The sequence below is a fragment of the Ananas comosus genome, linkage group 14 (assembly GCF_001540865.1).
Source record: "Ananas comosus cultivar F153 linkage group 14, ASM154086v1, whole genome shotgun sequence".
Taxonomy (NCBI): domain Eukaryota; kingdom Viridiplantae; phylum Streptophyta; class Magnoliopsida; order Poales; family Bromeliaceae; genus Ananas; species Ananas comosus.
Window position 1 is genome coordinate 4,014,038 of NC_033634.1, and position 5,424 is coordinate 4,019,461.

The following is a 5,424-nucleotide window of genomic DNA, read 5'->3' on the forward strand; positions in this document are numbered from 1 at the left end:
CTTATTAGAATGATTAAGAATCTAAATATATCTATGTGTATGCATGAGATGTAATGTGAGAACTAATGATAATGCTTGAGACAAGGCAAAGCAATGTGATATAAAGAATAATGATAATGGCTAGAGCGATGTAAAGAATGTGGCATAAAGAACAAGCAAAGTGTAAAACAATGGATAATGGTAAAGTTAGCAACCAAATGTGACATAAAGAACACTAGATTATGTGTGGCAATAAAAGAACAAGTGTGTATCAAGAATGATAATTACTAAAGTAATTGATAATTGTGTATAAAGAATAATGATTGCTAGAGTTAGCACTAATGTGATGTAAAGAAACACTAAAGTTAGTGTAAAGCCATGATTCAACTACATATCCTTAGAGTTAAGATTGATCATACTTGCATGAGTTCCGTGCTTGAGGCGGTAGCTCCCCTCAAGCGATGCGGCTCGGAGTTATGCATCACGGGTTGGAGTAAACCCGAAGGACGGTCCTAGCTGGTGAGTTCTGCATGATGGACTTAATGTGAAGACAAGTTAATGTGGCGAAACCCCCGGGTTAGCCGTGAGATAAAGAGCAAAGACAAAAAGAATATAAATTGGAAAGTGATCTTGTATTCATTATGAATTGACTCAAAACCGAGTCGAGTGGCATAGTTGCTAAGTAAGGTAACAATTGTGAAAGAATGACAATTGAGAAAGAATGACAATTAGAAAACGTTTGTTAATGTTATAAAGAATGGCCAAAGGTGTATAATGCGCCTAAGGTGCGAGTCCCTTAGCAAAGAATAAAGAATAAAGAAAGAATAAAGAATAAAGAATTAAGAATAAGAGTAAAGAATGCGAATGATAAGACATACAAATTCTAAAGAAAGGCTAATGGTAAAGAATTGACCAAGAGTTTGCATAATTTGCATATTTGTGAGGCATGAACATGTATTGCATATGATATGTATATAATATATTATATTATATACTTAATATATCTGTTGACTAACATGTTGCAGTGCCTCCTTTTGACCTGGTGGTTGAGCTCTTCCCTTGGGTGGCTGTACCCACTGAAGACTATGGACAATAGTCTCACCTCGTGTTGTTGTTTTTGGGGGTACAGGTTTACACGCGAGCGTCGCGGCAGGCGCGAGGAGAAGGGCGTAGCTCCGTGTAGGCGCCCTTCCACAGAGACCAGATAGCAGCACCTGAGTCGGCTTCTTAGGGTATAAGAAAAGAAAAGAAAAGAAAAGAATCGATGTGTTAATATTATTATAGAAATCGATTGTATATTATGAAGTTGAGGATCAATGTAATGAAAATCGATGTAAAATGTGAGATGAATGATGTAATAACATAGGATGTGTTATGTTGTTTGATACCTTCCTTATGCTATCGTTGTTGAAAATTGTTCCTGTTTGGAACCTCTTGTACTTGTATTGATTGCGACGCCTTGAACGTACAGGGGAGACTCTGGTCCGCGTGCAGGAAAAACCCTGTCCGTTTGCGCGGTCTGTTGCGTCCGGAATCCGTACCAAAGAGGCGGGCTCGGGGCGTGACAGATAAGATGGTATCAGAGCATAAAGTAGAGAATGGGAAAGTGGTTTAGATGAACCTAGGAGACCCTAGGATAGTAAACCATTGGAGATTAAGGCTCGTGAGAGACGAGGACTTGTGACTTTGGCGAAAGGTTAAGGGATTGGGTTGTGTTGTAAACCTCTAAAAAGGAGATTAGAGGTAGATCCAAGGTGTGGTCTATTCTCAACCAAGGGTGTTCATGTTGGACGCGTACAACATGAAACCGAGTGATGAGAATAGATGCCCTTGTATGACTTTTGCCCGATTTGAGTTGATGTCGGTTGTTTCGTACTCGACCTAGAAGGTTGAGAGTTAGTTGAGTTGTCATGTTCTAGGTAACGATGGCACCGCGTAGGCGATCTTCGCTTAGATCGACGCGGGGTGGGACAAGTGATGTCCCAGAGCAATCCAAGGCGAGCGGAGATTTGGAACTTCGCGAACAGTTGGACACACTTGTGGGTGTGGTGAGGCAACGAGCAGATGTGGTGCAGCGGCAGCAGGAGGCTGCTATGCACTAGGAGGAGCGAATTAAGAGACTTCGGAAAAGTTGTAGGTGTAATATACCGAAACTTCGGTAAGCGAACATCAAACCTTGGTCAAATTGACCAAAGAGCAAGGTTGGTACACTTCGGAAAGGCCGAAGGCGTCAAATAATGCAAAAGTGCGTTACTGGGGATCTTCGAGAGCTTTGGGAATCAAAATCTGCAAACTGCAGGTTTTCTGCTCTCGGGGACCGGTCCCTGGTGGGAGAGACCGGTCCCCGCACGCGCAGACAGCGAAAGGGAGGAAAAAATAGGCTAAGTCCCCGGTGGACAGCTCTTGGGAACCGGTCCCTGCAGGGAGAGACCGGTCCCGAAGAGACCGATCCCATCGGGGGAGACCGGATGCATCGTGCGTGAGCTCTGCTGACCGCGGGGAGAGCTCTCGGAGACCGGTCCCTCGTCGGGGAGACCGGTCCCCGAACCTGAAAATGGCCCAGTCAGGGCAGTGTAAAAGAGTAAAAGTTGAGAGGCTTGTTTGCACTTATGCAACATGTGGGGCTATGTGAGGAGTATGAGAGCTCTTTTCTCTCATTTCTCATCCACACACCCTCTCATATCTCTCTTTCTCTCTCTCTAGAAGACAAGAAGAGGAAGAAGAAAGGAAAGAAAAAGAAAGAGGAAGAGCGGGCTTTGGCAGCCCTCATGACCTTCATAAAGTTTGATCCACCTATCTTCGATGGAGAGAATGTCGATTCGTGGATTGTGGATACGTGGATTGACTCCGTGGAAACGCTCTTCGGGGAGCTGTCTACCTTGGAGCGGGACAAGGTACCCCTAGCCGTGTATTGTTTGAAACAGTCGGCTAAGGCGTGGTGGAAAGGCATTCGACGGAACCGATCGCCTAGTATTCCTCCATGGCATGGGATGAGTTTTGGGGATTGGTATCTTCTACTTACTTCCCCCGACAGTGAAAAGAGAAAGCTTCAGGACAAGTTCAGGAAGCTGCGGCAAGGAGACCGCTCAGATAGAGAATACGAACGGGAATTCTCCCTATCGTGAACTGTATCCGAGATATGGAACCTGCTGCCGACGACGTCATGGTGGGTATGAGCTGTTAATGCAGTTATGTGTTTCTGCATAATGTAGAGTTGGTGCATTGCATGCATTGAGCATGTAATTAATTACTACTATTTATGTAGTAGCATAGTAGGGACCAAGTGAGCGGATAAATGTAAACACCCGGGCACGCTTATGTGGTGAAAGCGTTGCACCTGCCGGTGCAGGTAGAGAACTGGATGGCACTAGCGAGTTGCTAGTGATGGTCTAATGATGAGATTCACAGTAGAGGTGGGAGTGACGGACTAACTCGCAGAGCAATGTATAGCTGATTGCGAGAATTGTGACGTGACACTTGTGGACACTCGAATGGTTCGAGTATTCCGGATGTTGCTCCGATGGAACGGTTTGTTGCCAACTACTGGCGCTTTTGCCTAGTAGTACCTCAAATCGAGGTAGGTGAGCCATGCTCGTGTGGCCGGTGTGCATAGGCAAGAGTTGCCTAATGCTGGACATAGTGTGGAGCGCTTTAGAGGCGTGCGATACACGAGTATAGTTACTCGTGGAGTGCGGATTTAGTTTAGCCGGATGAGTGTGTTGGCAGTAGCACCTGAGCGTTGCTAGGTGTGAAGCGTGCCACGGATCACTCGTGGGGCTGGTGGCTCGCACTAGGTGCATAGGAGCCGATAGTGGTACGTATTGTGCTATAGAGCATGTAGTGCGATTGATAGTATACTGAGAGTGCGAGTGTGACCCAACCCGGGAATCTGTAACGGTTTGGGATCTTAGTTGCTCCTGGTTGGAGTGTGTGCGAATTCCCAAGTGAGAATTTCGCCCCAATGATGATTGGGTCTGCATTGCGAGCGAGAGACGCTGCGTAGCGAGACAGGTTTAGGCGGTAGGCCTATGTAGGATGGGTGGCCTTTGGTCCATCTGTGGAGACCGAAGAGAGCGGTTTGGCGGATAGCCTTATCGAGGAGTCTGACTCGAATCCACGAATGAAGCGTTCGTGTAAGCTCGTTGCGAAATTAGTTCAATGTTGACCGTGGCATATGGTATTAGAGGATGGAGTGCTCTTTGTGAGACCTTGAGCTAGTAGCAAGCCACGTGGAATTTGAGGATTAGAGTTGGGATGCGCCGAGGTGGGCCATCTCACGATAAAGTTAAGGGTCTGTGCGAAATTAGAGCACTCACGACGAAGCGATGCACCGGTGATATCGCTTTTAAGCAATGTCGGTGATCGAATAGGAATGTATTCCCTGAAGGGGGAGTCAATGCAAAGAAAAGTTCTTTGTGTGTCGAGTGGCAGGTGGTGTTAGAGCGCATAGAGTCGTCGAGTTTCGACTTGCGCTACCCCCTAGAGTGACGGAGACCGTAATGCACTTTGTGAGATGTGCCTTGCAAAGTTGGATGCGTTTGGTATCATGAGCTCCGTAGTAGTCCTATTGGATAGTTCCAAAGAGTGTAGAGCCATTCCGAAGTGAAAAAGTGCATTGGTGCCCTCAATTGCTCGAGGAGCTGAATTGAGGTGTGTTTTGAATTTCGCGGACGAAATTCTTTTTAAGCGGTAGAGAATATAATATACCAGATTTTGGTATAAAAATAATAATAAATAAAAATAGTGTGAGAAACTATTTTTATTAGATTTATAGAGGTAAAACATAAGTCAGAAGTGACCTGTGCTGAAATCGGAATTAAAACAGAAGATCTAGAATTTTCTGTTGGAAACGGGACAGATAAATTAGCAGAAAATGCACAGTCTCAGAAAATTATGAAAATTGGAGGATAAGTCAGAAATATTTTTATGAGGCTAGATTTAAAGTTTCATATTTTTCTAACACCCGAAAGGTGGGAAATAAAATCCCACAGTTGTCTGTTAAAGATTACAGTTCGGTACAGTTTTCGGTAACCGAACGGGGTCGAAACTGAACCAGTGATCGTCAGCTTGTTAAGTTAAGTAAAACCGAGCATGACTGTCAAGTTTGAGCTCAAACGGACATTCAGGGAGCTCCGGCGAAAGATATCAGATTTCGAACTGCCCGAAAGTGAATAGTGTTTTGGGGTGTAATGTATAAAGAAGCTTTTTGCTTCTTTCTCCTTCAGCCGACCACCATGGCCACCCACGTGCGCATGGAGAAGGGAGAGAGAATGTCACGCCCCGGGACCGATGCCAATTTGGCCCGACCCGAGCACGTCAAACAGACGCCGAACGGACAGAGTTTCCCCTGTCCGCCCAAGGCTCATCACATGTACATTTTCATCAATAGAGAAAAGCACTAGCGGAAACATACACAAACGGCTTACACGAGGGTAAGCAATAGCC